At 40.6% G+C, this 20,728-nt stretch overlaps 1 protein-coding gene across 4 annotated transcripts in view; it reads right to left on the reverse strand.

Annotated features, from left to right (window-relative positions):
* ADCYAP1R1 (ADCYAP receptor type I) overlaps positions 1-20,728 on the reverse strand; it is a 158,937-nt gene that overhangs the window by 66,904 nt on the left and 71,305 nt on the right. The gene's annotated exons all lie outside the window — the stretch shown is intronic.

The raw sequence follows: 20,728 nt of genomic DNA on the forward strand, positions 1-20,728 counted from the left end.
TGAAACCTGCTGCCATTTAGTTATCTTTGAGAAGGGTTGGGTTAATTAAAAAAGACAAACCCCCAAAACCTTATGGATTATATCTTTGATTAAATTCCATGAACTTCTGTTGGCTTTAATCCTTGTGAAGGTTTGGGAACTCACTCATTTTGGGATTTGTCTGAAAATTGAAAAGCAGTTTCTGCTTCATCCTGCAGCCATTTCTCTGGATATGTGAGACAAAGTCACACTTCCATCCCACTTATTTTCTTTAAAAAAAATAGAACTGTCCTAACATCATTCATTATTTTTACTGCAGCCTTTGCTCTAGAGAATATAAACTCACAAAGTCAAAAGAGGAAATTTTTGACCTCTAATGATTTCTTGCATAAGCTGAAAATAGATGCAGGTCTTCAATAACAGTTCAAAGATGATGCCTCAGGTAACAAACTTTGAAGCAAAGGTCTGAGTGGTAAAAAATCCCAATTTCCTGCTACATGAATGCAGGGAGAGGAGCTGATGTCATTGTGGGTGGGAGCTGTCTTCTCTTAAAAAAAAAAAAAAATTAATTTAAAATTTATTGTAAATACAGTAAAGGAACCCAGCTCCTGCTTCTTTCTGGTCTCTGTGCCAGAGGTGTGAAAAACTGGCTTTCAAGAAGAATAAATCTTCCTGTAATTCTGCAAACACCATCTCACCAGCTCACAAACCTAGAAGGCTTATCTAGTGTACACAAAACTCAGAGAAATATCTCCAATTTCCTACTAATATTTAAAAAGAAATACTTAATGAGTGGATCTCAAATAAAAATCCTATTTTGCCTCAGAAGGAAAAAAAAGAAGAACCAAACCTAAATTTTTCCACTGCCTATTTGCATTTGATGTTCAGATTGAGCAAATAATCCTTATCAACTGAAAAAGAGCCTCCAGCTCCATGATTTTCTACAAGGTTTTCTGTCAAAATTCTCTCCCTTTGACTGTGTGCCAAGGGAAATAAAACCTTGAGGAAAAGCAGATAATACTTCCAAGTATTTCTGCCTGGCATGGGTCCAATTTAACAAGATGTGGGTGATGAGCTCCTAAAAGCTGTGTGGGCTCCCCCAGCTCTGGTGATTCAGCAGGTCCCCATCAGGGATGTTCTCAGCTCTGGATTTGGTGTCTTTTTTTTCCCCATCAGCTTCAGTGGCAGCAAAGCCACTCCTTTTGTTTTTTCCCAGTCCTATGTTTCATTTTTCTCATAAAAATAGAAGGCTGAGAGTACCCCGTGTGGTCAGTAAAGCAGCTCTGAGTAAATTTGTGTTTGAAGAATTAGGTCAGTGCCAAACAACGTTGTTGTGATGTTCAACATCATCATAACAAGACCCCCAAAATACAAAATTGTGGCAAAAATTCTCATTAAATCATCACAGGAGCTGGAACTAAAATAAAGGAATCCTTTACATTTGCTCCTCTACCTCGCTTTTCCCTCTCCTACCCCAGATTGTTTCCTTTGCCAGAGGAGGATCTCACCCCACAAATGCTGTAGTTCACTAGAATATTTCTAAAAGTCTCAAAACCTGGGGTTTGAAAGGTTTGGACTCACTCAGCAAACAGTGGGGACATTGGGGTGTCCTGTGCTGGGCCAGAATTTGGACTCAGTGATCCTTGTGGGTTCCTTCCAGCTCAGGTTATTCTGATTTTATAATTTTTTGATACTGTTTATGTACTAAGGATGGTAATCACAACCTTTGATAGCTTGTGTGTGTCCATGCAGCAGGAAATGCATTTTCCATGTAAATCTGAGGATGTGCAGCAACAGGTTTATAGCTCACTGAAGTGTGGCACTATGTACAAAAGTAAATTACGTGTGAACATCCATGTTAATGAGACATTTGCTTGCAAGGGATGCTGGAGATAATCAGTGGTTAATGAGATCTTTGGAGAAACACCTGTTGGTCTTGCTTGAGTTAACTGTGTTAATAGGAATAGGAAAAAACTTTTTTGGTTCTTATTATTATTTCAACATAGATGTCTTCCAATATTATCCAGCAATGGATAATGCAAACCAGAGAAATGCAAGGATATCCTCAGGCTGCAGAATAGGAACATCCAGAGTATAAATAACCCATGGCAGTGGGGATGAAATTCACTTATAGCAGGTGGCTGATTTTATGGTAATTCCATGCAGAGATAAAAACCAGCCCCATTTAAAAAGAAATTACAAGTTCATTGTATTAGAAAACACTGATGTGCTGACATTGGGAGAGAGGGGAGAGAAAAGCAGCAAGTCAAGTAATTTACCTTAAAATAGGAGAGAGATGGAGGCTGTAAAGAATTCCCCATCAATAAGAACATTGTATGATCCCGCTTGGAAAAGTGTACTTGAAGCAAATAACTTAAAAGGATCACAACAAAAAACCAAATAAAAATTAAATGGAATAAAGGGCAGCATGCTCAATCTCCCTACATTTGTAAACCACGCTGCAGCCAGCAATTCCTGCTGGGTGAAATCTGCCCACGGAAATCAAAGTGACTTGAGTGTGAAACTGCCCAGCAGGGTCTCCTCTGGCACTGATGGGGTCTCCCCACTGCCCAGTGACGTAGGGATGCCCAAGAAGGCTTGGAAAGAGGTGGCTCACACACCTCCAATTGAAGGTGGACAAATTTTCCTAGTTTTTAGCATCTTAGGAAATCAGTAATAACAAGGAATAGTTTTAAAGAATAAGATTTCACGTGGGACGGAATGTAAAAAATTACAGATGGTGATCTTGCTAATGGATGGTCTTAGAATCAAAATAATCACAGATTTACAGAGTCATTAAGGTTGGAAAAGCCCTCTCAGAATGCCAAACCAGCACTGCCAAGTCCACCACAAACCCTGTCCCCAAGTGCCACACTCACATGTTTCAGAACACTTTTGGGGATGGTGATTCCACCACTTCCCTGTTCAGCCTGTTCCAAAGCTTGACCACCCTTCCAGTGAAGAAATTTTCCCCAATATCCAATCTAAACCTCCCCTGGCACAACCCAAGGCTGTTTGCAGAAAGCACAAATCCTGCCTTCCCATGTCTGCACTGCAGCCTGCTGCTGGGATTTGGGGAACACTGTGGGATTCACCCTCAGTGAATATCAGAAGTGGTGCAGAACTTGGCAGCTGGTCCTGAGTAAGGGCTTCTGTCCTTCTCACAGGATGGACAGAGAAGTGCTTCCACTTATTCAGTTATTCCACTTATTCACCCCTCTCCTTTGAGGGATGGATGATCCTTTGGGATCCCTATTCTGCACTGCTGACTTTTGAGGAAACACAAAATCATGCAACTGTAGGTTAAATCTGGATTAGTTGAGCTTCAGATGTCTAACTTTTTTTTCCCTTACCCATTTGCCCTACTCAGCAAAGCAAAGTTTCCTCTGTAGCTCAGACAGAGAGACTTTCCAGACAGGAATAATCCCATTTTAAGGTGGCATTGGTGGGGAATCACCCTGTGAAGTGGGCTTGCATCTCCTCACTGACTACACTCAGTAGAAGGAGGGTAAGAAAAAGCTTAGCTTAGACAGCTGCCTTTGAAATGGTTTTTAAAATGTTTGTATTTCCTACAGGTGCTGTGTGGTCTTTTGGGGTAGAAATGAACCAACTCTCTTCTCTGGTTAGAGGCATCACCAGTGGCTCCACAATCTCCTTCAGACACTTCCCAAGCCTGGGAAAAGGAGTCCAGCTGAGGGCTGGGACATGTCCCTGAGGAACCTGAACCACAGGCTGCTTTTAAAAGCCCCCTTGGTCAGTCCCTACATCTCTGCCTCAAACTTCTGCTTGTAGCAGGGCAATAAAATTCATGTTTAGACTGTGAGCTCCCTGGGATTGGATCCACTTTGTAATTGTAGTTCAAAAACAGAGTCCTTTCTGCAGAAGCAGATTGTTTATGTAAATTTCATATGAATTTCTATGTGAATTTCAGATTGTGGATTTTATATAAATTTCATGCAAAGCCCATACCACACAAGTTTAAATTCCTCATTGTTGAAGCTGAGGGAGGTCCCTCACACACCTAAGGATGGATCTGACCTGTCAGCTGCTGGAAAAGAACAGCTCTTTAAGAGAAAGGTCACATTTATTAACAAGGAAACTACAATTATTTATCATTGCAGAGCGTTCTGATGCACTTTTTGAATTCTACCCAGCATTAAAACCATTCTAGTCATCCTGCCTCCATAGAGGTCCTCACAAACCTTATTCCCATTTTTCATTTCACACTCCCCCTAACCTGCTACTCCTGGCAGCTGAAAGGCTCCCACTTGCCTGAAATTTCTGGACAAACACCAAGAGGGAGAAAAAAATTTAAAAATCCTCAAAGCAAGCCATGCTGGCAGGAGAGCAGTGAGTGATAAACAGCTCTTCTGAAGTTGCTGATGGTCCTGTTGCTCAGAAACAGAAGAAAAACCCTCAAAACAATATTAGGATTGCTAACATCAAAAGCAGTCTTTTAATGAAAGATTTCAGGTGCACAAAATATCCCTATGAGCAGGCATGGCATTGGATTTTCAAAATTTTTATAAGCTCCATTAAATTGGACATCTGGAAATTACATTTCATTAGGGACTGGTGACCTGGTAACCCCCCCTGCCCCACTGGAGTCCCTCCAAGGGGTTCTAAACCCTAAATCTTGTTATGTCTCCCAAGTGCTGGTGCAAAGCAAGGCAATTAACTTGTTAGAAATTCTTTTCTTCTAGAAATCCTGAAATTCTTTTCTATAGAAATTCCAAAATTCTTTCCTCTAGAAATTCTAAAATTTGGCTTTTTCTCTTTGCCTTTCCTAACCAGGAGAAGAAAACATGCATCTCCAGCTGATAATTCATCTTAGAACAGGCTGCCCAAAGAAGAAGTGGATTTCTTCTTCCCTGGAAGAGTCCAAGGCTGGGTTGGATGGGGCTTGGAGCACCCTGGGATAGTGGAAGATGTCCCTGAGACTAAACAGAATTTTAGGAAGGTGATACAATGTGTGAGATAGGGTAACTACTGTTCTGAAGTGTAAGAAAGTGCTAGAAAATCTACAGCTAGACATTAAAAATCTACAGAGCCACAAATATACAAAAAAGCTGAAAGTCTTTAGGCATCAGTCCCTTACATTCCTTTTCTCCTCTGTCTAGGACTGTCTTGAGAGCCACAGTTTACTAGATATAAAATCAGATTTTCCCCATCCAAACCAGCCTTCTCTTCTTCCAGGGAAGAAGACATCTACTTCTTCTCTGGGCAACCTGTTCTAAGATAAATTATCAGCTGGAAATGCACGTTTTCTTCCCCTGGTTAGGAAAGGCAATGAGAGAACTTCTAGAAGAATTTCAGGATTTCTCAAAGAAAAGCATTTCTAACAAGTTAATTGCCCTGTTTTGCACCAGCACTTGGGAGACATAACAGGATTTAGGGTTAAGGACCCCTTGGAGGGACTCCAGTGGGGCAGGGTGAGTTACCAGGACAACCAGTCCCTTATGGGAAGTTCACTGAGTTGAAGGAATGGACCTAATTTTAAACCACCTGAGGACAAGGCCTGTTGTCTTCCATCACCATGGAGTCACTGTGGCACCAGGACTGTGTAAAAACTTCTCTTTTTGGTAGATTTGTGTCCTGTTTTCGGAGGTTCTTTGCAGATTTATGTCCTGTTTTCTTATGGTGCCTATACCTCCATCTCCTGTTGACAATGTCTATATTAAAATCTTCTTTACATCCTCTTAGCACCCTCCCATGTCCTCATCTCTCCCTAGTGTAAAACACTTCCTCTCATCCTTTTTGGCAAGAGAAGGTGCAAAGCAGAGATGGTTTTCTGGATGGCAAATTCCTCTGTAGTTACTCACTATTTACTCATTCCTTCCTCTAAATAATGTGGGTAATTCCTACCTGTCTCCTTCTTTATCAAAAGTATTATTTTGACATTTTTCTTATGTCCAACACCCCTTTTTTCAAAAATGGGGGACTGAACAAAGGAGTAGCAGTGCAATGGGCAATGGAATTTATGGATTCATTTATAGACAGGAGGTAATAGACAAGAATTTGCATAAAATTTGATCCCTTGGCAAATCAAGAAAAAATGTAATTACATAAATGTTAGACTCTTGTATTTTTCATGTAGGGAAATAAAGGCCTGAGATGAAAATCCACCCTTCTGGCTCACAGCATTCAGTTTGATTTTCAGTTCTTCTCCTCATTTATTGGTTTAAAATATCACCTTCAAGGTTGTATTGCCTTCAGGAGAGTAATATCAAAGGAAAGGTAATGTAACAAACCAGCATATTAAACTGAATTATGTGGTGCACAATAACTTCTAAAGGGCACACTACATATAAAGCCTTGCAGAGAGAGGGGAATATGAGACAGGAGCTCTCTGTTCCTTCATAAATCTGGGTAAATACCAAAATAAATAAGGGCTTGAGCGTGGCCTGGCTATGGGGATATGATTTCCAAAAGTAATTGACATTTCAAAGTGCAGGTGTCTTTGAGGAGTTCCTGTCACAGAAATGTTGTTCCTGGAGGAGTTTGGAGTTGGGCACCAACCCTGGAACTCTGTCAGACCCAGCACTGTGCACTCCCAGCCCAGAGAGCCAAAAGCAAGGTGGGCAGAAGGAGAAGGGAGGGGATTCTGCAGCTCTGCTCTGCTCTGGTGAGATCCCACCACCAGCACAGAAAGATGTGGAGCTGCTGGAATGAACCCAGAGGAAGCCACAGCAATGCTCCAGGGCTGGAGCCCCTCTGGAGCCAGGCTGGGAGAGCTGGGAATGTTCACCTGGAGAGGAGAAGGCTCCAGGGAGAGTTCAGAGCCCTTCCAGGGCCTAAATGTGCTCCAGAAGAGCTGGGGAGGGACTGGGGACAAGGGATGGAGGGGCAGGACACAGGGAATGTCTCCCACTGCCAAAGGGCAGGGATGGATAAGGTGTTAGCCCTTCTTTACTGCAGGACACTGGAAGAGGTTCCCAAAGAAGCTGTGGCTGCCCTTGGATCCCTGGAAGTGTCCAAGGCCAGGTTGGGTGGGGTTTGGAGCAACCTGGGACAGTGGGAGATGTCCCTGCCCATGGCAGGAGTGGGATGAGATGATCCTTAAGTTCTCTTCCAACTCAAACCATTCTGGGGTTCTCAGATTCTTTAGTTTAATTTGAAAGTCCAGACCATAACAGAGTAGAAATGTAACATCAACTGGAATTTCAGAGTAAGTTATAAGAGAGAGAAAGTTGGTTTTTTTCTCTTCCCAGTTCTGCTCCTGATAAATTTTGGAATTATGAGAACCAGGTCTGTTCCTTTATCTGGTCATTTGGCCCAGTTAATACATCAGGAAGTATTTTTTCTCTCCAAGTAATGCTGCTGCTGCCCAGAGAAGCACCTTGCGTTGTCTGACCAGGTATTCATTCATCTCATCAGCATAAAAGATTTATGTGCACCTCTAAGGGAAGTTCTGCATTTCTTTTACAGTGCACAAAATTAAATTTAAAAAACAAAAAAAACCCCAGACAACTGTGGAGGCATTGATAGAAAGTTTCTAATTATCACAGAACCACAAAATTGTGGAATGGTTTGGGTTGGGAGGGACCTTCAAGATCATCTCATTCCACCCCTGCCATGGGCACGGACACCTCCCACTGTCCCAGGCTGCTTCTGACTCCTTTTGAAAGCTGGCCTAGAACAGAGACTGGACAGAGCTAAAGAATAAAGCAGGGATTGATTCCAAGGATCTCCTCCATGGATGCACCCTGGGCAGCACCAGAGCCCAGCCAGGGCTGCACCCAGGATGACCCAAAATGGCCCCAAAATGCACGAGCGCTCCCGGGGTCTCTCCCTGGGATCAGCTCTGCTCCATTTGCACCTTGCAGTTCATTGTCCCAGCCCAGCTTTAGCCCAGGCACTCCCACCCTGCTTGTTTTTCTCTCTCCAGCCCACGGGGTTTGTGCTCCTGGGCTGAGATTTGGCTCATTTGTCCTTGGTGCCCAGCTGGAGCAGGAATTGTTTTGTCTCCCTGCTCTGTGCACAGAGCTCACCATGCCCTGATGTGAAGCCCAGCCCCACACACTAAAGCAGCACAGAATCTGAAAAATATAAAAGCTGAAACCTGAGGCATCACTCCAAGCCCCATCCAACCTGGCCCTGAACACTTCCAGGGATCAGACCTTACCACTTCTCTGGGCAACCTGTTCTAAGATAAATTATCAGCTGGGGATGCTTATTTTATTTCCCTAATTAGAAAAGGCAATGAGAGAAAGCCTAATTTTGAGTTTAAATCAGCTGCAATCAGAGGAATTCCACAGGTATAGTCCAAGTTTCTCTGCCAGAATGGTAGGTGAGGAACAATAAACCATGATCCATCTCACCAGCACTTGGCCCACCTCAATATTTTCCATCAGCTGTCCTTAGTATAAAGTTTCTCAGAACTATATTATGATTATTTAGAATCCATACTTTATGTAATGAGCCTTATAAACCAGCAAAGCAATATCTACTTGTGCAGCATTATCAGTAAGGTGACTTGTTTTATGGGATGACATTCTCAGATATCCAAGTGCAGCACTGTTTGCAGAGAACTTTTAAAAATATCACTTTCATTAATAAAAGAGAACATTTTAAAAAAATTATTTGAGATATTTCCCTCCTAATGTACTGTGTTAGTAATAGATTATAGTAAAAACTAAAAGGGAAAGCATTGAGGATCTTTTATTGGAATACTAGATTTTATAGCATATTATTTTCATAAAATTAATATTATTTATAAATATTATTTTATATTTTAAAATATACTATTTTATCTTTTTAAAATATGAAATTGTACATTTTTTATTTAAAAATACTAATATGAAAAATGACTTTTTGATAAATTCAAGACATATTTTAATTATACATAAACATTTATGGTATGTTATTATCCTAATTATATGATGTAAATATTTTATAATATGATATCTAATCATTTATATATTAAAATATTATTAAATAATTTTTAAAATATATCATAAATATGCTGTATTTTATAAATTCTTTCTTTCTTGAAGATTTCATACATGGCAAAGATCAGCTTTTAAATCACAGGAGCTGTTATTTACAATCAGAGAAGTGAGAATTCTTTTTCTGCTTTTAAAGCTGTTTAGTTCTTTGTACTCACAGGATATTTATTTCTAAGGTCACACTTGTTGCTCCTCTTGCATTGATACCTGCCCAGAAAACCTCATCCAAGAAAATCTCCAGAATCGTTTAAGTGCTGCCAGCCAACTGGCCTTAGGTGAGCTTTGAAGAGTTTTAAAAGAGAACTTCAATTTGGCAAAATCTCTGGAACATTTCTTTGTCTAATTAGGCAGCAGAGTAAAAAGCCAATAAGCTGGGAAATCAAGCAGAGTTGTTGCTTTTTTTTTCTTTTTTTAACCTTCTTTGAATATAATACAAAGGATTGGCTGGTGCTGCCTGAGAAAGTCCCCATTTGCTGTTTGGGAGGCAGGGAGACTCTGAAATTACTGAAAAAATCAGGAGGTTTTTTTCTTTTTCCATCACTGCTGGAGGACAGGAGGACACTTTGAGGCTGCCAGAAGCTGAGGCAGTGCCAGGCTCAGCAGCTGCAGACAATCCAGCCTTGCTCAGGACATGGGGTGTGGGAGACCACGGGGAGCTGCAGGACCACCTGGTCCCCTGCTGGTTCTCAGCTTCTTTTCTGCCCTGCCAAGGTTGGGGTTGAAGGCACTTGAGATGATATTTCACGTTCAGGATTAGCTTTTTATTACTTCTTACCTATAATACAAGTTGTGAGTTCACAGAATTCCCAGAATGACCAGGTTGGAAGAGACCTTCAAGATCATCCAGTCCAACCCAGCCCCAATAGCTCACCCAAACCCTGGCACCCAGTGCCACATCCAGGCTTTGTCAAACACACCCAGGGATGGGGACTGCACCACCTCCCTGGGCAGCCATTCCAGAACTTTATCACTCTTTCTGGGAAAAACTTTTTTCCTGACATCCAACCTGTATTTCCCTTGGTGCAGCTAAGAGTTCTACAGCATTCTACTAACAAGCTACAAAATGGCTCACTATCTTTCTATACAAAGTCTTTTAAGGCTAAACTGTCCAATTAAGAAATGACACCTAAATTGTTTTCACTTTTAACCCAATAACTAATCACTCAAATTCCTCAGTGTGGACTTTTCTGTCCACTTACACAAAACCACCCAAACCCATGGAGAAGAAGGTGAAGAAGAAGGACCTAAAACCTCCATTTTGCTTTATATCCATTACCATATTCTAAACCCTTAAACTCTGAGTTTCCCCCCCTGTGATATCACACACTTCTATCCCAACTCCACACCCACAATCCCAGTTCTGTCATTCCATTCTGGAAGCTTCTCCATGGCCTCAGGTCAAATGCAGTGTTCTCTTGGGGGTCAGTGCCTGGCAGCACAGAAAGTTTAAAAAATTCTCAGCATCCAGGGTTCCAACAGTTCTCCTCCCTTGTTTTTGGGGGCAGCCAGAACATCATCATTCTCCCCCAGCATTGGTTCTGACTCACTTCCCTCCCTTCTGAGGGGAAGGAGACAGCATCCTGCACTTTTCCAGCTCAGTCTTTCATTAATTCTCCAGGCTGAGACAGATGGGGAGAGGGAGCAGCTCCATACATCACACTGCCACAAATTTTAATCCTTACACGGCTGGGCTCAGAGTCATTTCTGGGAAAAGCATCATAAAAAACCCTGCCTGAAGGTTGCACAGTCAAGGTAGAGTTTGAGGAGATGGGTTAATAACCATAAAAAAGTGTTGCTCTTCCACACAGCCCCATCTTTCCTTGGTCACATCCTATGGCCACAACCTGGCCATGAAAAGGGATTGACCAAGGACAGCAGGGTGGAGCACTGTCAGCTGTGGCCTGTCTTTGTTAATAGTTTAATTAATATTATCTAAATATCCAACTGATTGTGGTGTTGAAGTAGCTGGATAAATACATATCTATAAAATATTACATATATTTAATATATTTTCCCCACAAGTATTAATGTGCCTCACAGTGAACCTGGCTTTCAGCTAGGGCTAAAAAGGTAAAAAGGTCTTCCCAACCTGGAGAGCTGAACAGTCCACTGACAGTTTTGCCACCCTTGAAGTGATGTTTGGCCCATTATGAGATTTATGGGCCTGTGAAGAGGACATCTGGGAAGATCTCTGGGATAAACAGTTGCCATGGAGACAGAGAAAGCAGAAATTTTTTCAGACTGTCGTTTTGGTAATTTGGAGTCTGCATTCCTTTGAAAATAGAGGCAGGATTTAATGGCATGGAGGGAGATGAGGAGAAAATTTAACAGCAGGTCTCTTGAGCCTTGAGCCTTTATTATTCACAGTAATAAATTCGTGGCTCCAAACCTTTTCTGTCTCAAAAGAAAAGAATGATAACATGTCTCTTTGATTTCTTCATTTCTAACTAATCCCACAACAGCACTGGAGTGGGACTAAAATGGGACACAAACCATGAACAGTCTCTGACTCTGAGTCTTAAAAAAATCCCAACACTGGAGAACAGGATTTTCAGTGGGAATTATACAGGCAAAGCCTGTGGTTAATAATTGCCCTGTCAATAACATTTGTCAGGAATTTTGACTTGTTTCTAAAAGGATAAACAGACCAAAGAAAACAACAAGCAATAAATGACTCAAAAGAGCAAATGACCTCAAGTCTATGATTGATAATTTCAGAAATTAAATTAAATTTTGGTACACATATTTTAAAATCCCTCAAAAGGAATTTACAAATTATTACTTTTTTTGTTTCAGAGTAGCTCTGGGTGTTAAAAAGATTTTCTGCTCTCTTTTACAGCTGGAAAACCAAACCAAACAAACCACAACAAATGGTCACACTGAAATCTAAATGGCTCTCCAGAGCCAGAATTTTAAAATCAAGCTGGCCCTTCATTTTCTCACTCCTGCTCCCTACTTTCTTGCTTTTCTGGTGTTTATAAATAGAATTATCTCAATGGAAAATGTAGGAGAAGATAACTTCTAACCAATTTTGGGCCAAATCCACTCCTGATGTCAGCAGAGTGACGCCAGTGGGGACACCCCTGAGAGGCATTTGTTCCTTGTTTGCTCCTTCAACCCTTCAGAGGATGAGAAACGACTGAATTAAAGAACTTAATTTCTTCCAGCGTGCAAATTCCATAATCTGTCCTGGAAATTGTTCTAGTGGTGAGTCAAACAGCTCCTCATTAGAGCTCGTGGGACCTCATGGTCTAGTGGAGGAAACAGAGGGAATAAATCCATTATCAGCAGCCAGTCCAGGCCCTGTTTAGGGGATGTGCACAGGCTGCATTTCATGCTCCTGAGCAGGAACACAATTCAACACAGAGTTTAACAAAGCCTCTCTCCTCTTCCACACTGAACTTCTCTGAGTGCCCACAACATATTCACAGAGTGGAAAAAAAATAACACTGCAAATTCAGTGTGATCCAGCCTCATTGGAAATGGTATAAACAGACAGAAGATATCAGAAGTATTTCTGATTTTTAGGTACAGGGAACACATTAGGAAAATGCCCAGAAAACCACAGGAAGACCCAAAATTACAGCTGTGTAATGCAAAACCTGAATAAATAGAGACAAGATGATTCCTCTTTGCTTGTCTTTGGACCAGAAGGAGTGTGATGGGTCTGGCTTTCTTTGTCTAAAGGCTGGCAGGATCCAGGAAGAAATGGGAAGTGGCTGCCAAGAAGACTTGACAATTTATGGTGAATTTACAGTAACACCAAGAACATACAGAGATATGGACCAAATCTTCAACAGTGCTCCATAAAAGGAAGTCAGTGTCTCCATTGAAGGAAGAAGTAGTTTGGAAAGAATGTGGATTTTAAAAATATTTGTGGGGAAAATAAAAAAAAAAAAGTCTGCATATCCTCAATTTCTTATGGCTTACTCCTGTAAATAAAGAGTTAATTCCAAAGGATCTAATAAGTTTCTCCATGTCTAAAGCTGCCATAAGTCAGAGATTAATTGATTTAGAAAATTTAGAGATGGATTAAAATAGAAATATGAAAATTAGGTAAATATATTATTATTCCTTCTTCCCCTCTTCCTATTAGAAAGAGTTTAGGATAAGTAGGAAGGAAATTGTTCTGTAGAATTTCTCACAAATATGTGTGGGCAGGTAATTATCCACCCAAATGAAGCAATAAATAACTACAAAAAATTTGCATACATCTAATCAATATTTTTAAATATTTTGAACATGGAATCCTAACGGAAAAATGGAAAATAATCCTAAAGGGACCTTCAGAGTTCACAGAGATCCTTCCTTGCACCCAGGCAAAAAAAAACCCCATAACTGAAGTACCTAAAAGGAATTTGGGGAGTTTTCATTGTCTGTGACATTTTTATTAGCTGGTCAAAGCATGAAAAAAAATTTATGACAGGGTACAATTCTGTGTGCTTGAATTACAAAGATCCAGAAACTTCTCTATGTTTCAGTCACTTGGGAATTTTTGACTTTCAGGGATAGCAATAACTTCACAGTCCTATATAAAGACAAGAATAAATTTCTTCCTGATATTCTATGAATGAACATGTTGTGCTATTCAGCAGATTTACAATTAAATCCTGATGTGAACCTCAGCTGGATGTAAGTTTTCACAGCTGCAGGTGTGTATGTATGCAGGTATAGAGTATAGGTTTATATTTATATTTATCTTCAGATAGATTACTCTGTCCACAGTCTATTTGAGATACAGCTGGAAGAAAAGTTAGAAAGCACAAAAGCCACTCAGTTTATGACCCAAGTGAGAAATCTCACCCATGTGAGCAGGAATGCTCAGCTGCTGCAACCACACCAGTGGAAAAATCTCTTTATCAGTTCTCAATCCAGTGGAATAATGGGAAACAAATCAGTGATTCTGACCTGTCCTGCATGAAGATACTTATGAAATGGTCTTGCTGACTGGGAGCACTCTGTTTTATCCTGTTCAGGATTATTCAGTGGTAATAACACTGGGTTCTGCTGTGGGCAGTGTGCAGGTTAGCAGAGAAGGGGTGGAATTCCATTAGTCATTCTTTTTTATGGCCAAAAACCTGGAACAGACTCAAGTCCTTTCCTGTCTGGGATTGAGGCACGTCATTAAAATACACCCAACAATCCTTCAGAGCATTTTATTAATTGTTTGTGTTCATTATTTCAGTTTGGCTTCACTCTTGGCATATGGCTTGGGCATACTCATTACACACTCCAATAATTGTTTTTTCTCCTCTGGAGCATTTCCTTGTGCATTGACTTCTGTGTCCAGTAATTTTTCCAGCCAGGTCCTAGCTGGTCACTCAGTGATGGATCCTTCCAGCCTTGCCTTTTGTTTGGGGTGTTATTTGCACTTGTGTTGTTTCACTCTTGCTGCCTTTGGTTTGTTTTGCTGCAAAAGGACACAAACCAATCGATTCCAGCAGGAAATGTATGGCTTGATTGCCAAAAGTGCAAGCTGCCATGGAAGTCTGAAATGGCTTTTAGGATAATCAGAAAGGCAAGGAAAAGGATCAATAAGGAAAGCATCTGCAGGTGCTTGTTCTGAACACTCAACTTTCTGCTCTTGGAGGGTGAAAATAACATTGTTCAACCAATACCCAACTATTTGTGAAAGGTTCCCATTTGGTTTGCCAAAAAAAAACCAAGAAAAAAACAACAACAACAACCAAACAAACACAGAAAACCAAACAAAACCCACCAAAAGCCAAAAATCCAAAACAACAACCCCCCCCCAAATACAAACAAAACCCCCCCCCAAAAAAACCTAATTCCCAAAAAACCCCAAACGACCCAACAACCAAAACACCAGCCAGAAAAACAAAATAATCTCTATGAACACTGAAAATAAGAGGAATTCCAGGACTGGGAAGGGAAATAGGCAGCTCAGCTCTCTGAGATTATGGATTCACCTTCAGTGGGACTCAGCTTGCTTATTAAGGCACCTTAATTTAGGTTTTTTAATATGCAAACTGGATGTAAATCTCTGTATCTATCCACTCTACAAGGAGTCTTGGGAGGCTCGCCAGCTAATTTAGCCAATAATTTAGATGTCTAACATCCAGTGATGCAATTTTTCCCCAAGGGGGGCTTTTTTTCCCTAAATACAGAGACCAGCTCAGGTCTCTTCACTGAAACACACAGCAAAATAAAATGTCTGTTGGATTCAGAGGGAGCTGAGATGGGATTGAGAGCAGGAGAATTCCACCTGTTCTTGCTGACAGCAGAACCCTTCCATTGCCAGCTAGGGATTGACTGCTCTCATTTTGGTAAAAAATGTGTTTACTTAAGGAATCATCAAAATTTTAAAGGTGTGACTTGTCAAAAGATCTTTTTAAAAAAACAAGCTGATCATAGCTATAAATATTTTATTAGCTGGGAAGCAAGGCTTTTTGGGTATTTCCACATGGCTTGAGGCTCAAAAATACTCAAGTTAAAACTAAAAATGCCTCTAAACTCCATGTTTACAATGTTGTGCAAGAGACAGGTAATTGCTTTGATTCATCTGTAAATAATTTATAAGACATGATACATTCATTGAGCTGTCAAAATCGTGAGCCTTCATGGCATCTGGGAGCAAAACTCACAAAGGAGAAAAAGGAGGAAAGAACATTTATTTTAACAGATCCATTTGAAGTCTTGTTGGCAAGTTTTCTAAATTCTATTCCTTTCCAACTATGTTGCAGGAATAATGGTTATACTGGGAAGAAAATGGACTCCAACATTCAACATTCCTGTTGATAGGAAATGAAGGAAAATTAGATGACACATCAGTAGGGCAGAAAGTCTTCTATCTTGTTTCTGAAGTATCTTAAATTATTTTGTTTTCTTAAAATAATTAAAAAACATAGGCTGGTCAAATCAACTTTTTTCCTCTTTTTTAAAATTTTTCTTTTTTCACAGGAGAGCCTACACATCTACTTTAGACAAATATTCTGCTTTCAGCCAGCTAAAGTGAGATTAATTTCACCTTTAAACCCAAGAGTGACATTGCTGAAGAATTCCTGCACCAGAAAATAACTTGTTTCTGTGGTGGAGCTCATATTAGAAAATGAAATCTCAAGCTGGGAAGCAGAACAGCCCAGGCCAAGTTAATTTCTTTTCTTGCACAGAATATAAAATTCTCCTCTCTGGAAGGAAATATTGCCACATATTAAGCTTTATGACCCCCCAAAACAAAACACAAGTTCTTTTTTTTCCTCATTTCTGTTACAAAGGACAGGAAAACCACATGACAGAGGTTTCCCTTTGTACTTCCCTCTTCCCTCCTCCTCTGAGGAATTTGGGGAAGGAATTGCACATTTTTCATTCCCTGCCTTTTTTCCAGGAATCAATTTCCAGGTCCATTCTGAGGCAGCAGTGCTGGATAGCAGCTCATGGGCAAAGCCAAGGATCTCCCTTCCTCACCCTCATCCTCCTTTGCACAGAAACTACAAAAAAACAATGAAGATTGGACCTGCAGTCCTTCCTCCTTTGTTCTTCCACTGGTGGAAAAGGCCAAGAACTTTGTGGAAAAAAAAATAAAGCTTACTAAAGGCTCAGGGAGTTGATATTTATGGAACAATTTGGATTGGAAAGAACCTTAAGGACCATTTAATTCCAAATCCCCTGCCATGGGCATAGAATATATGAATGTGACTTTGTGCAGCTGCTTTTGAGGGTAAATAGGGCTGAATTATCTCATTTTTGCCATGCTGAGATAAGTATACACAAAGATTTTTCTACCACTCTGCAGACAGAGCAGTTAAAAACTTGTTACAGCACTGTAACTTGCTCGTCCATCTGAAGATGATTTAACTTACTGGGCTTCAGTTTTATTTTGCTGAGGAAAAATCAATATGCAAAGCCTGTCAGGAGTCCAAATTATTACACTTATTCAGCTGCATGTATTATTGAGTAGGCAGTTCCCTGTAATGAAGTTCTTGGCTTAAGTTTGTGAGGTATATTAAGAAGCAGTGGAAGCTGCAACAAGAAATGAAATTGTACAGTTGGGCAGTTTTAAGCACTGGCCACCTCTGTGAGAATATCAGTGTGTGGAGAAATCTCATAAGAAAAAAACATTTCATGGCAAGAACAGGCTAAGAAGATTCACTTGAGTCTTTGGTCTAACAACATGTTATTTACAGCTAGAATTTTCCAAGTGATTCTGGAGGACAGGCAAATAGAAAAAGAAGTGATTTTAAATAAAAAGTCAGAATGTTCCTCCAGAAACACGATGCTGGTGAAGAGGTGATTCTTAAGTGGGCACAGAAAAATCTTCCAATCAAAGTTATGAAAAGAAAGCCTTGAAATTATCTACAGAATGCCATGGGAATTTCTTCCAACCCATTTTTGCTCCCATCCTTTTACTGTTCTCCCAGTAGTGGTAAGTACAGACACCCATTCCCATGAACAGAGGAAGCAGCACCTGGCAAATGTGCTTTCCAGAGGGGATTTAATGGACCATTGCCAACATCTACATTTGAACAGCCTTTGAAGTTTTTCTGGGGATAGATTGATGCCTTAAGTTTTAGCTTTTTATATTTTCCAGGTTCTGTACTGCCTTAGGGTGTGACTCTGAACTTCATATAAAGTGTTAGCAAGTTCTCCTCACAGCTCAGTCACACAAAACAATCCTTTTCCAGCCTCAGAACCAAGGACACCCCTGCAGCTTTGGGCCTAAAAAGTACAAACAGCAAATTGAGGAGAGCAATCTGGGAGGATGGGACTGCATAACCTGGAGCTGGAATTGGACAATCAACCCCAATATGGAAAAGGACCAAAACTTATAAAAGTGTGAAAACTCATGACTCAGCATCCATCTTGGGTCCACCTTGAGTCCATCCTGGGTAGAGCCATGGCCAGGCTCTTGTGCTACCCAATTTGTATCCTTTGAAAGCTTTTTTAATAAATCCCTACTTTCTTCCTTTAACTCTGTCTAGCCTCTGTTCCAGGTCAGCCTCTTAAGCCATCAGATAGGAACAGGCAACTCTGGAGAACATTGTCCTCACTGCAAAGCAGATGTTCAAAATGCATCCCATGAGTCTCTCCCCCAAAAAGCAGCTTTTGTTCTTGGACTGGGGAGGCAGCTTTGGGGCAACAGCCAGGCTGGAAACACCTAAGGCACAGAAACTTCAAGTTCTGTGAGGAAAACTCACAGAATCCCAGAATATCCTGAGTTGGAATGGAGTTCAGCTGTTGACAAACCAGAGTCCCACACTGAGTCTCTGTCTGTGCTCCTGCCCAACACAAAGCCAGAGGAACTGGGATCCTGATTGTCATCACCAGAAAAGGGAACATCATCTTAAATGGGCAGCCCTTGCAGGGCACAATGGAAATGGGCAGATAGTACAGATTTACCATCACACCAGGGGGATAAACATGCCCTTAACACAGCCCAGAGTCCTAATTTCAGTCCTAATTTCAGTCTGTATTGGTAGATGCTGTTATACTCACTGGCCATATTTAATGAATTAATCAGCTGCAGGAGCCCAAAGGTGAAGAATTAAGGAAAGGATCAAAATCTGCATTTTGTCTATATTGATGTGTTTATCAGGATCTTTGAATCCTTCTAGGCTTTTATAAGCTCAAGCAGGGATCATAAATTTTTGCTGTACAGTCTATTATTGCCTGCTTTTTGTCCTCTCCTTGCCTTTGGGTAATTTGACTAAAACAACCAAATTTCCTGGATGTGCTGTGCAGTAATCCTGTGTTTTCTCTGTTACAAACAACAGGTGCTCAGAATTAATCACTTTAAGAATATTTTTTTCCTTTGTGTCTAAAATCAGTGTATTTTTTTCATAGCTTGGTTTACATCCTCCAGAAAAAAAAAAAAAAAAAAAAAAAAAAAACACAACTTTTTTTTTTGAGGATTTTCTTAGAAAACATGACAGCTTCTCTGGAAATGCCTTTCTCTTTTCACTGAGATTCTGAGAATCGTGGATTGGTTTGGGTTGGAAGGGACCTTGAAAGATCATCTAGTCCAAATCTGGTGTAATGACCAGAAACATCTTTAACTCCATCTTCAGTGTCTCACCTTCCACTCCAGTCCATGAAGCCAATGGATTAACTGAAGCTTTGAAAGCAATTCCAAGGATAAAATGCAGAAGTCTCTGGGCAATGACCTGCACTTTGAAGTCCTCTCTTTTCCATCACTGGTTATTCAGGGAGCCTGGGTGACTGACTTAGACTGGACATGGGGTTTTTAGGAAGCTCTCTCAGGTATTTTGACTCTGAGGATTTAATATCTTTTAACAAGGGTAAGGTTTTACTGCAACCCTAGGTTTTTCAGGGGACTGAGTTTCCAGTCTGGATAGACACAAATCTTCTCAAGGCCCCATGTCAGAATGTCTGGATACCCTAAGGACCTGCATCTGGTCCTAAAAATCTCCTCAGCAATTCCCTATTTCTCTTGCCTCAGGAGCTTATTGGACACTAGAAAGCAATTTACAGGCAAAGTCTAGGTAGGGTTCATCCAGGGTTCCTCTGAAATGCACTCGCTGCCAGAGAGGTGGAACCCAAAGTCCATCAGTGCTGTCTGGCTCCATGTCTCATCCCTGGAAATAAAGATCCTAGAAACCAGTCAAACTGTGCCATTGCCTCCAGCAAGGATGCAGCTCTCTCTCTGTCACTGCTGAGTTTTTTCAGGGACACCAACAGTCTGGAGCAGCAATAAAGCCTTGCTACATCAGAAAATCCAGCAGCCAGCCACAGAATGAGCCACGGGAACAGGAACAAAAAAGATTTTCACTGAATTCCCTTTGAAAAGAAGATCCAGTTGTCTGACACCTGACTCACCCATTTTTACATGTTGCAGCAAGGTAGAAAAATTATCAAAGAAAGGCCTCAAAGTCAGGCCTGCTCTGTTAGATCAGTGGCTGGCCTTGTCAAGCTGGCACTTTGCAAGTGCCCACGTGAAAACAATCCTGGTGTGAACAGTTAATTACCAGAACAATCTATTTCTGGGTGAAAAACAACTTACACCCACATAGACATTAAATCTATGCCATGAGAATCAGTGAAGAAATGTAAACCATAATGAAGAATATGTAAACAATTTCAGAATAGAGAGATTTGATGGACAAGAAAAATTTTACTAACCAACAGAGTAACTGGCAAGAAAGCTGGTAACCAATTGGAGCCTGTAAAACTGTATAAAAAAGGAGAAAATGCAGCAATAAAAAAAGCCTTTGACACATTGCTCAGTGAGTTGTTTCTGTCCATCTCTACAACAACATTTACAGAAGCACAACACATTTGCAGGACCTTTAGGAAAACACAATCTCTATGCAAGGAAACTCTTTTTTTCCAGCAGTATGGAAGAGTGCAACAGCTGCCTGCTGGGATAAAGCACTGGTTTAAAAGGAGTTGACCATCACAGATCATTTATCAATTAAAACTCACTTTTAATTCACTTATCAATTATCACTCACTTTTAATTCACTTCTCAATTAACACTCACTTATAATTCAGAGGACTCCTTAACAGTTTTTGGGGATTTTTTAAACCATGGTACTACAGACATTAATAATTCAATGAGTGCATGTTATCACAGCTTCCAGCTGCTCATCACTACAGACACTAACAGATTAAACCATACTCATTAATTGGGTAAGTTTTATTGCTGCTCATCATTAATCTTCTAACTGCAGTGGCCTGCTAGAACATGATTGCTGTTACATGTGCTGCTCACAACTGCTTGGGACAACATGAATTAGAAGAGTACCCACGTCCCAGAAGTAAAATCAGTTGCAAAGGCATCTAAAATCAAGGAATTGTGGAATGGTTTGGGTTGGAAGGGGCCT

This window comes from Haemorhous mexicanus, chromosome 1, assembly GCF_027477595.1.
Source record: "Haemorhous mexicanus isolate bHaeMex1 chromosome 1, bHaeMex1.pri, whole genome shotgun sequence".
NCBI lineage: Eukaryota > Metazoa > Chordata > Aves > Passeriformes > Fringillidae > Haemorhous > Haemorhous mexicanus.